We start from the raw sequence: 12869 nt of genomic DNA on the forward strand, positions 1-12869 counted from the left end.
GGACAGACGCACCAACATCAGTGTCCTCGACCAGGCTAATATCCCCAGCATTGAAGCACTAACCACACTCGATCAGCTTCGCTGGGCAGGCCACATAGTTCGCATGCCAGACACGAGACTCCCAAAGCAATTGCTCTATGCAGAGCTCCCTCGTGGTAAACGAGACAAAGGTGGGCAGCGGAAACGTTACAAGGACACCCTCAAAGCCTCCCTGGTGAAGTGCGACATCACCACTGACACCTGGGAACCCCTGGCCGAAGACCGCCCTAAGTGGAGAAAGTGCATCCGGGAGGGCGTTGAGCTCTTCGAGTCTCAACGCAAAGAGTGTGAAGAGGCCAAGCGCAGGCAGCGGAAGACAAATCAGTCCCACCCACCCCTTCCCCTGACGAATATCTGTCCCACCTGTGACAGGGACAGTGGCTCTCGTATTGGTCTGTTCAGCCATCAAAAAACTCACTTTAGCAGTGGAAGCAAGTCTTCCTCGATTCCGAGGGACTGCCTATGACGATGATGTCAATTGTGGCTTAGCACTCTCGCATCAGAGTCAGAAGGTTGTGGGTTCAAGTCCCACTCCTGGATGTGCTTACTCATAATACGTGATCTTTCCAACCCCACAACCTAGAAGGACAAGGGCAGCAGGCGCTTGGGAACACCATCCAGGCTGACACTCCAGTGCAGTGGTGAGGGAGTGCTGCTCTGTCAGAGGTGCCTTCTTTCAGTTGAGACATTAAAACAAGACCCTCTCTCTCAGGCAGACATAAAAGGTCCCATGGCACTATTTCGAAGAGCAGCAAGGGAGTTCTCCCCGGTGTCCTGGCTGATATTTATCCCTCAACCAACATCATTTTAAAAATAGAATAGCTGGTCATTATCACATCACTGTCTGTGGGAGCTTGCTGTGTGCAGATTACTGCCGCGTTTCCCACATTACAACAGTAACTACACTCCAAAACGTTCTTCATTGGCTGTAAAGCACTTTGGGACGTCCTGGAAAAACACATATAAATGTAAGTCTTTTCTTAATAAATGATGGCACTAGCGTTACAGATGCTTGTGGCTACGCTGAAGACCAGGGAAGGAGTGACATCGGCACTTCCAGTCTCATAGAAATTTACAGCACGGAAAGAGGTCATTTCGGCCCATCGTGCCCGTGCCGGCCAACAAGAGGCTATCCAGCCTCATCCCACTTTCCAGCTCTGGGTCCGTAGCCCTGCAGGTTACAGTACTTTAAGTGCACATCCAAGTACTTTTTAAATGTGGTGAGGGTTTCTGCCTCTACCACCCTTTCAGGCAGTGAGTTCCAGACCCCCACCACCCTCAAAGAAATTTCTCCTCAAATCCCCTCTAAACCTTCGACCAATTACTTTAAATTTGTGCCCCCTGGTTGTTGACCCCTCTGCTAAGGAAAATAGGCCCTTTCTATCCACTAATTTCTAACATCTTAATGAGGTTTCCCCTCAGCCTCCTCTGTTTCAAAGAAAACAAATCCAGCCTATCCAATCTGTCCTCATAGCTAAAATTCTCCACTCCCGGCAACATCCTCCTAAATCTCCTCTCTACCCTCTCCAGCTCAATCATGTCCTTCCTGTAATGCGGTGACCAGAACTGCACGCAATACTCCAGCTATGGCCTAACTAGTGTTGTATACAGTTCAAACATAACCTACCTGCTCTTGTATTCTATGGCTTGGCTAATAAAGGCAAGCATTCCGTAAGCCTTCTCAACCACCTTATCCACCTGGTCTGCTACCTTCAGGGATCTGTGGACCTGCACTCCAAGGTCCCTTTGTTCCTCTACATTTCTCAGTGTCCTACCATTTAATGTGTATTCCCTTTCCTTGTTAGCCCTCCCCAAATTGATTACCTCACACTTCTCTGGATTAAATTCCATTTGCCACAAGCATTCTCAGAGAATGAGGGGGATTTGGAGACCACTGTCCACACATAATTACGGCACAGAAACAGGCCATTCAACCCAGCTAGTCCATGTCACTGTTTAGCCGCCTCCCACCTCACCATTTCATCCGATCAGCATCTTCTGTTCCTTTCTCTCTCATTTACTTGTCTAGCCTCCCCTTAAAAGGCATCTACGCTATTTTCCTCGATCACTGCCTGTGGAAGCGAGTTCCACATTCTCACCACTATCTGGGTTAAGAAGTTGCTCGAATTCCCGATTTGATTTATTCGTGCCTATCTTACATTCATGGCCTCTAGTTTTGGTCTCCCACAAGTGGAAACGGATTCTTTACGTTTACCCTATGGAACCACTTCACAATTTTAAAGTCCTCCGCCTCTCAATCGCTTCTCTTCTAGAGAAAAGAACCCCAGCCTGTTCAGTTTTTCCTGATCGTGACAACCTCTCAGTTCTGGTCACATCCTTGTAAATCTTTTTTTTGCATCTTTGCACCTCTGTATCCTTTTATGTAATAAAGAGACCAGAATTGAGCACAGTACTCCAAGTGTGGTACATTATATCACCAAACCCATGTTCTGACAAAACTTTATGCACTGTTGTGCTAATTGCTACAAGTGATCCTGTTCATTCAGCTCAGTGATTGAAGGATTTGGCACCGAGCAAAAGATGGATTTGCCCAGGAGACTGTGGAATGCTGCACGAGTTGGTCAGCAATGACCTGAGCCAGCAAAACGAGCACAGCTTGTTGCCACGAGCTTTTGTGTGGTGGGCTGCTGGTTGCAGGGTGGAGGGGCTTGGGGCAGTCGGTGTGTTTACAGCAAAGCCCCAAACCAGGCAATGCTGCCGGCACTGGAACTCGCCGCCTCAAACTCTCAGTACTTCACACAAAAACACATCGCCATTGCTTTCCACAAACAGTCTTGCGACAATGTAAAAAAGTGATTCCACCGCAACTAGGGCCACATAACACCCCCCCCCCCCCCCGCGCAAAACCAACCCCACCCCCGCCGGGAGCGACACGGTGCCCTGCCCGGGGACACAATGTCCCTCACTACGGCACCACATCCCGGCCCTGGGGCACCGCGTCCCTCACTACAGCACTGTATCCCGGCCCGGAGGCACTGTATCCTGGCCCGGGGGCACTGTATCCTGGCCCGGGGGCACTGTATCCCTCACTATATCACTGTATCCCGGCCCGGGGGGCACTGCATCCCGGCCCCGGGGGGCACTGCATCCCGGCCCCGGGGGGCACTGCATCCCGGCCCCGGGGGGCACTGCATCCCGGCCCCGGGGGGCACTGCATCCCGGCCCCGGGGGGCACTGCATCCCGGCCCCGGGGGGCACTGTATCCCTCACTATATCACTGTATCCCTCACTATATCACTGTATCCCGGCCCGGGGGCACTGGATCCCTCACTATATCACGGTATCCTGGCCCGGGGGCACTGTATCCCGGCCCAGGGGCACTGTATCCCTCACTGTATCATTGTATCCCGGCCCAGGGGCATTGTATCCCTCACTATATCACTGTATCCCGGCCCTGGAAGGCACTGTATCCCTCACTATATCACTGTATCCCGGCCCTGGGGGCACTGTATCCCTCACTATATCACTGTATCCCGTCCCGGGGGCACTGTATCCCTCACTATATCCCGGCCCGGGGCACTGTATCCCTCACGATATCACAATATCCCGGCCCGGGGGCACAGTATCCCTCACTATATCCCGGCCCGGGGGCACTGTATACCCTCACTATATCACTGTATCCCGGCCCAGGGGCACTGTATCCCTCACTATATCACTGTATTCCAGCCCGGGGGCACTGTATCCCTCACTATATCACTGTATCCCTCACTATATCCCGTCCCGGGGGCACTGTATCCCTCACTATATCACTGTATCCCGGCCCGGGGCACTGTATCCCTCACTATATCACGGTGTCCCGGCCCGGGGGCACTGTATCCCTCACTATATCACTGTATCCCGGCCCGGGGGCACTGTATCCCTCACTATATCACTGTATCCCGGCCCGGGGGCACTGTATCCCTCACGGTATCCCGGCCCGGGGGCACTGTATCCCTCACGGGATCCCGGCCCGGGGGCACTGTATCCCTCACTGTATCCCGGCCCGGGGGCACTGTATCCCGGCCCGGGGGCACTGTATCCCTCACTGTATCCCGGCCCGGGGGCACTGTATCCCGGCCCGGGGGCACTGTATCCCTCACTATATCACTGTATCCCGGCCTGGGGGCACTGTATCCCTCACTATATCACTGTATCCCTCACGGTATCCCGGCCCGGGGGCACTGTATCCCTCACTATATCACTGTATCCCGGCCCGGGGGCACTGTGTCCCTCACTATCACTGTATCCCGGCCCGGGGCACTGTATCCCTCACTATATCACTGTATCCCGGCCCGGGGCACTGTATCCCTCACTATATCACGGTATTCTGGCCCGGGGCACTGTATCCCTCAGTGTATCACGGTATCCCGGCCCGGGGCACTGTATCCCTCACTGTATCACTGTATCCCGGCCCGGGGGCACTGTATCCCTCACTATATCACTGTATCCCGGCCCGGGGGCACTGTATTCCTCACTATCACTGTATCCCGGCCCGGGGCACTGTATCCCTCACTGTATCACTGTATCCCGGCCCGGGGCACTGTATCCCTCAGTGTATCACGGTATCCCGGCCCGGGGCACTGTATCCCTCACTGTATCACGGCCCGGGGGCACTGTATCCCTCACTATATCACTGTATCCCGGCCCTGGGGGCACTGTATCCCTCACTATATCACTGTATCCCGGCCCTGGGGCACTGTATCTCTCACTATATCACTGTATCCCGGCCCTGGGGGCACTGTATCCCTCACTATATCACTGTATCCCGTCCCGGGGGCACTGTATCATCACTATATCCCGGCCCGGGGCACTGTATCCCTCACGATATCACAATATCCCGGCCCGGGGGCACAGTATCCGTCACTGTATCCCGGCCCGGGGGCACTGTATCACTCACTATATCACTGTATCCCGGCCCGGGGGCACTGTATCCCTCACTATATCACTGTATTCCATCCCGGGGGCACTGTATCCCTCACTATATCACTGTATCCCTCACTATATCCCGTCCCGGGGGCACTGTATCCCTCACTATATCACTGTATCCCTCACTATATCACGGTATCCCGGCCCGGGGGCACTGTATCCCTCACTATATCACTGTATCCCGGCCCGGGGGCACTGTATCCCTCACTATATCACTGTATCCCGGCCCGGGGGCACTGTATCCCTCATGATATCCCGGCCCGGGGGCACTGTATCCCTCACGGTATCCCGGCCCGGGGGCACTGTATCCCTCACGGTATCCCGGCCCGGGGGCACTGTATCCCTCACGGGATCCCGGCCCGGGGGCACTGTATCCCGGCCCGGGGGCACTGTATCCCGGCCCGGGGGCACTGTATCCCTCACTATATCACTGTATCCCGGCCTGGGGGCACTGTATCCCTCACTATATCACTGTATCCCTCACGGTATCCCGGCCCGGGGGCAATGTATCCCTCACTATATCACTGTATCCCGGTACGGGGGCACTGTGTCCCTCACTATCACTGTATCCCGGCCCGGGGCACTGTATCCCTCACTATATCACTGTATCCCGGCCCGGGGGCACTGTATCCCGGCCCGGGGCACTGTATCCCTCACTATATCACGGTATTCTGGCCCGGGGCACTGTATCCCTCAGTGTATCACGGTATCCCGGCCCGGGGCACTGTATCCCTCACTGTATCACGGTATCCCGGCCCGGGGGCACTGTATCCCTCACTATATCACTGTATCCCGGCCCGGGGGCACTGTATTCCTCACTGTATCACTGTATCCCGGCCCGGGGCACTGTATCCCTCACTGTATCACTGTATCCCGGCCCGGGGCACTGTATCCCTCAGTGTATCACGGTATACCGGCCCGGGGCACTGTATCCCTCACTATCACTGTATCCCGGCCCGGGGGCACTGTATCCCTCACTATATCACTGTATCCCGGCCCGGGGGCAATGTATCACTCACTGTATCACTGTATCCCGGCCCGGGGCACTGTATCCCTCACTATATCACTGTATCCCGGCCCGGGGGCATTGTATCCTTCACTGTATCACGGTATCCCGGCCCGGGGCACTGCATCCCTCACTGTATCACTGTATCCCGGCCCGGGGCACTGTATCCCTCACTGTATCACTGTATCCCGGCCCGGGGCACTGTATTCCTCACTGTATCACTGTATCCCGGCCCGGGGCATTGTATTCCTCACTGTATCACGGTATCCCGGCCCGGGGCACTGTATCCCTCACTATCACTGTATCCCGGCCCGGGGGCACTGTATCCCTCACTGTATCACTGTATCCCGGCCCGGGGCAATGTATCCCTCACTGTATCACGGTATCCCGGCCCGGGGCACTGCATCCCTCACTGTATCACTGTATCCCGGCCCGGGGCACTGTATCCCTCACTGTATCACTGTATCCCGGCCCAGGGCACTGTATTCCTCACTATCACTGTATCCCGGCCCGGGGCACTGTATTCCTCACTGTATCACTGTATCCCGGCCCGGGGCACTGTATTCCTCACTGTATCACGGTATCCCGGCCCGGGGCACTGTATCCCTCACTGTATAACTGTATCCCGGCCCGGGGCACTGTATCCCTCACTGTATCACGGTATCCCGGCCCGGGGCACTGTATCCCTCACTGTATCCTGGCCCGGGGGCACTGTATCCCTCACTGTATCACTGTATCCCGGCCCGGGGGCACTGTATCCCGGCCCGGGGGCACTGTATCCCTCACTGTATCACTGTATCTCGGCCCGGGGGCACTGTATCCCTCACTGTATTACGGTATCCCGGCCCGGGGGCACTGTATCCCTCACTGTATTACGGTATCCCGGCCCGGGGGCACTGTATCCCTCACTATATCCCTCACTATATCCCGGCCCGGGGGCACTGTATCCCTCACTGTATCCCGGCCCGGGGCACTGTATCACTCACTATATCACTGTATCCCGGCCCGAGGGCACTGTATCCCTCACTGTATTACGGTATCCCGGCCCGGGGGCACTGTATCCCTCACTGTATTACGGTATCCCGGCCCGGGGGCACTGTATCCCTCACTGTATTACGGTATCCCGGCCCGGGGCACTGTATCCCTCACTGTATCACGGTATCCCGGCCCGGGGCACTGCATCCCTCACTGTATCACTGTATCCCGGCCCGGGGGCACTGTATCCCGGCCCGGGGGCACTGTATTCCTCACTGTATCACTGTATCCCGGCCCGGGGCACTGTATCCCTCACTGTATCACTGTATCCCGGCCCGGGGCACTGTATCCCTCAGTGTATCACGGTATACCGGCCCGGGGCACTGTATCCCTCACTATCACTGTATCCCGGCCCGGGGGCACTGTATCCCTCACTATATCACTGTATCCCGGCCCGGGGGCACTGTATCCCTCACTGTATCACTGTATCCCGGCCCGGGGCACTGTATCCCTCACTATATCACTGTATCCCGGCCCGGGGGCATTGCATCACTGTATCCCGGCCCGGGGGCACTGTATCCCTCACTGTATCACTGTATCCCGGCCCGGGGCACTGTATCCCTCACTGTATCACGGTATCCCGGCCCGGGGCACTGCATCCCTCACTGTATCACTGTATCCCGGCCCGGGGCACTGTATCCCTCACTGTATAACTGTATCCCAGCCCGGGGCACTGTATACCTCACTGTATCACTATCACTGTATCCCGGCCCGGGGCACTGTATTCCTCACTGTATCACGGTATCCCGGCCCGGGGCACTGTATCCCTCACTGTATCACTGTATCCCGGCCCGGGGGCACTGTATCCCTCACTGTATCACTGTATCCCGGCCCGGGGGCACTGTATCCCTCACTGTATCCCGGCCCGGGGCACTGTATCCCTCACTGTATCACGGTATCCCGGCCCGGGGCACTGCATCCCTCACTGTATCACTGTATCCCGGCCCGGGGCACTGTATTCCTCACTGTATCACGGTATCCCGGCCCGGGGCACTGTATCCCTCACTGTATAACTGTATCCCGGCCCGGGGCACTGTATCCCTCACTGTATCACGGTATCCCGGCCCGGGGCACTGTATCCCTCACTGTACCCCGGCCCGGGGGCACTGTATCCCTCACTGTATCACTGTATCCCGGCCCGGGGGCACTGTATCCCTCACTGTATCCCGGCCCGGGGGCACTGTATCCCTCACTGTATCACTGTATCTCGGCCCGGGGGCACTGTATCCCTCACTGTATTACGGTATCCCGGCCCGGGGGCACTGTATCCCTCACTATATCACTGTATCCCGGCCCGGGGGCACTGTATCCCTCACTGTATCACGGTATCCCGGCCCGGGGGCACTGTATCCCTCACTGTATTACGGTATCCCGGCCCGGGGGCACTGTATCCCTCACTATATCCCTCACTATATCCCGGCCCGGGGGCACTGTATCCCTCACTGTATCACGGTATCCCGGCCCGGGGCACTGTATCCCTCACTGTATCCCGGCCCGGGGCACTGTATCCCTCACTATATCACTGTATCCCGGCCCGAGGGCACTGTATCCCTCACTGTATTACGGTATCCCGGCCCGGGGGCACTGTATCCCTCACTGTATCACTGTATCCCGGCCCGGGGGCACTGTATCCCTCACTGTATCACGGTATCCCGGCCCGGGGGCACTGTATCCCTCACTGTATTACAGTATCCCGGCCCGGGGGCACTGTATCCCTCACTATATCCCGGCCCGGGGGCACTGTATCCCTCACTGTATCACGGTATCCCGGCCCGGGGCACTGTATCCCTCACTGTATCCCGGCCCGGGGCACTGTATCCCTCACTATATCACTGTATCCCGGCCCGAGGGCACTGTATCCCTCACTGTATTATGGTATCCCGGCCCGGGGGCACTGTATCCCTCACTGTATTACGGTATCCCGGCCCGGGGGCACTGTATCCCTCACTGTATTACGGTATCCCGGCCCGGGGGCACTGTATCCCTCACTGTATTACGGTATCCCGGCCCGGGGCACTGTATCCCTCACTGTATCACGGTATCCCGGCCCGGGGCACTGCATCCCTCACTGTATCACTGTATCCCGGCCCGGGGGCACTGTATCCCGGCCCGGGGGCACTGTATTCCTCACTGTATCACTGTATCCCGGCCCGGGGCACTGTATCCCTCACTGTATCACTGTATCCCGGCCCGGGGCACTGTATCCCTCAGTGTATCACGGTATACCGGCCCGGGGCACTGTATCCCTCACTATCACTGTATCCCGGCCCGGGGGCACTGTATCCCTCACTATATCACTGTATCCCGGCCCGGGGGCACTGTATCCCTCACTGTATCACTGTATCCCGGCCCGGGGCACTGTATCCCTCACTATATCACTGTATCCCGGCCCGGGGGCATTGTATCACTGTATCCCGGCCCGGGGGCACTGTATCCCTCACTGTATCACTGTATCCCGGCCCGGGGCACTGTATCCCTCACTGTATCATGGTATCCCGGCCCGGGGCACTGCATCCCTCACTGTATCACTGTATCCCGGCCCGGGGCACTGTATCCCTCACTGTATCACTGTATCCCGGCCCGGGGCACTGTATACCTCACTGTATCACTGTATCCCGGCCCGGGGCACTGTATTCCTCACTGTATCACGGTATCCCGGCCCGGGGCACTGTATCCCTCACTGTATCACTGTATCCCGGCCCGGGGGCACTGTATCCCTCACTGTATCACTGTATCCTGGCCCGGGGGCACTGTATCCCTCACTATCACTGTATCCCGGCCCGGGGCACTGTATCCCTCACTGTATCACGGTATCCCGGCCCGGGGCACTGCATCCCTCACTGTATCACTGTATCCCGGCCCGGGGCACTGTATTCCTCACTGTATCACGGTATCCCGGCCCGGGGCACTGTATCCCTCACTGTATAACTGTATCCCGGCCCGGGGCACTGTATCCCTCACTGTATCACGGTATCCCGGCCCGGGGCACTGTATCCCTCACTGTATCTCGGCCCGGGGGCACTGTATCCCTCACTGTATCACTGTATCCCGGCCCGGGGGCACTGTATCCCTCACTGTATCCCGGCCCGGGGGCACTGTATCCCTCACTGTATCACTGTATCTCGGCCCGGGGGCACTGTATCCCTCACTGTATTACGGTATCCCGGCCCGGGGGCACTGTATCCCTCACTATATCACTGTATCCCGGCCCGGGGGCACTGTATCCCTCACTGTATCACGGTATCCCGGCCCGGGGGCACTGTATCCCTCACTGTATTACGGTATCCCATCCCGGGGGCACTGTATCCCTCACTATATCCCTCACTATATCCCGGCCCGGGGGCACTGTATCCCTCACTGTATCACGGTATCCCGGCCCGGCGCACTGTATCCCTCACTATATCACTGTATCCCGGCCCGAGGGCACTGTATCCCTCACTGTATTACGGTATCCCGGCCCGGGGGCACTGTATCCCTCACTGTATTACGGTATCCCGGCCCGGGGGCACTGTATCCCTCACTTTATTACGGTATCCCGGCCCGGGGGCACTGTATCCCTCACTGTATTACGGTATCCCGGCCCGGGGCACTGTATCCCTCACTGTATTACGGTATCCCGGCCCGGGGCACTGTATCCCTCACTATATCCCTCACTATATCCCGGCCCGGGGGCACTGTATCCCTCACTGTATCACTGTATCCCGGCCCGGGGGCACTGTATCCCTCACTGTATCACTGTATCCCGGCCCGGGGGCACTGTATCCCTCACTATCACTGTATCCCGGCCCGGGGGCACTGTATCCCTCACTGTATCCCGGCCCGGGGGCACTGTATCCCTCACTGTATTATGGTATCCCGGCCCGGGGGCACTGTATCCCTCACTGTATTACGGTATCCCGGCCCGGGGGCACTGTATCCCTCACTTTATTACGGTATCCCGGCCCGGGGGCACTGTATCCCTCACTGTATTACGGTATCCCGGCCCGGGGCACTGTATCCCTCACTGTATTACGGTATCCCGGCCCGGGGCACTGTATCCCTCACTGTATTACGGTATCCCGGCCCGGGGGCACTGTATCCCTCACTTTATTACGGTATCCCGGCCCGGGGGCACTGTATCCCTCACTGTATTACGGTATCCCGGCCCGGGGCACTGTATCCCTCACTGTATTACGGTATCCCGGCCCGGGGCACTGTATCCCTCACTATATCCCTCACTATATCCCGGCCCGGGGGCACTGTATCCCTCACTGTATCACTGTATCCCGGCCCGGGGGCACTGTATCCCTCACTGTATCACTGTATCCCGGCCCGGGGGCACTGTATCCCTCACTATCACTGTATCCCGGCCCGGGGGCAATGAATCCCTCACTGTATCCCGGCCCGGGGGCACTGTATCCCTCACTGTATTACGGTATCCCGGCCCGGGGGCACTGTATCCCTCACTGTATTACGGTATCCCGGCCCGGGGGCACTGTATCCCTCACTTTATTACGGTATCCCGGCCCGGGGGCACTGTATCCCTCACTGTATTACGGTATCGCGGCCCGGGGCACTGTATCCCTCACTGTATTACGGTATCCTGGCCCGGGGGCACTGTATCCCTCACTATATCACTGTCTCCCGGCCCGGGGGCACTGTATCCCTCACTATATCACTGTCTCCCGGCCCGGGGGCACTGTATTCCTCACTGTATCACTGTATCCCGGCCCGGGGGCACTGTATTCCTCACTATATCACTGTCTCCCGGCCCGGGGGCACTGTATCCCTCACTATATCACTGTATCCCGGCCCGGGGGCACTGTATCCCTCACTGTATCACTGTATCCCGGCCCGGGGGCACTGTATTCCTCACTATATCACTGTCTCCCGGCCCGGGGGCACTGTATCCCTCACTATATCACTGTCTCCCGGCCCGGGGGCACTGTATCCCTCACTGTATCACTGTATCCCGGCCCGGGGGCACTGTATCCCTCACTATATCACTGTCTCCCGGCCCGGGGGCACTGTATCCCTCACTGTATCACTGTATCCCGGCCCGGGGGCACTGTATCCCTCACTATATCACGGTATCCCGGCCGGCCTGACACCGGTGTAGAGCCGCTGAGGCCCGCGCCGGGCTCGGGCCGGGCTCTCTCCCGCTCTGGCTCTCCCCCGGCCCGGCCCTCACACACAACACTTACCGCTCCGGGCTCCGGGCCGCGCTGCCGCACAAACTCCCCGCTCACTTTGCTGCTGTATTTATTTTGTTCACGCGGAAGTCAAGCTGTTGGTTTTTTTTACAATAAAAGCCACCGCACTGACAGGAGAGAGCGCCCGCCGCCGGGCCCGCCGCATTGTGAGAGCGGCTCTCCACACAGCATTGTGGGAGTCCGGCCGCTCCGCCCCGCCCCGCCCCGTCACACCGCCCGGGATACCGCCCAGGATACCGCCCGGGATTCCGCCCAGAACACCGCCCGTCACACCACCCGGGATACCGCCCGGGATACCGCCCGTCACACCGCCCGGGATACCGCCCGGGATTCCGCCCGTCACACCGCCCGTCACACCGCCCGGGATACCGCCCGGGATACCGCCCGTCACACCGCCCGTCACACCGCCCGGGATACCGCCCGGGATACCGCCCGTCACACCGCCCGGGATACCGCCCGGGATACCGCCCGAGATCCCGCCCGGGATACCGCCCGGGACACCGCCCGTCACACCGCCCGTCACACCGCCCGGGATTCCGCCCGGGACACCGCCCGTCACACCGCCCGTCACACCGCCCGGGACACCGCCCGTCACACCGCCCGTCACACCGCCCGGGATACCGCCCGTCACACCGCCCGGGACACCGCCCGTCACACCGCCCGTCACACCG

At 58.7% G+C, this 12869-nt stretch overlaps 1 protein-coding gene across 5 annotated transcripts in view; it reads right to left on the reverse strand.

Moving 5' to 3' along the window:
• Nucleotides 1-12358, reverse strand: part of extl3 (exostosin-like glycosyltransferase 3) — a 130997-nt gene extending 118639 nt beyond the window's left edge. For all 5 annotated transcript variants that reach the window (XM_070884692.1, XM_070884688.1, XM_070884693.1 and 2 more), the window contains exon 1: nucleotides 12190-12358. The gene's annotated coding sequence lies outside the window, so the exon portion shown is untranslated. The remainder of the gene's footprint in view (nucleotides 1-12189) is intronic.
• Between the last annotated feature and the right edge of the window lie 511 nt (nucleotides 12359-12869).

Source organism: Pristiophorus japonicus, chromosome 7, assembly GCF_044704955.1.
Source record: "Pristiophorus japonicus isolate sPriJap1 chromosome 7, sPriJap1.hap1, whole genome shotgun sequence".
Taxonomy (NCBI): Eukaryota; Metazoa; Chordata; class Chondrichthyes; family Pristiophoridae; genus Pristiophorus; species Pristiophorus japonicus.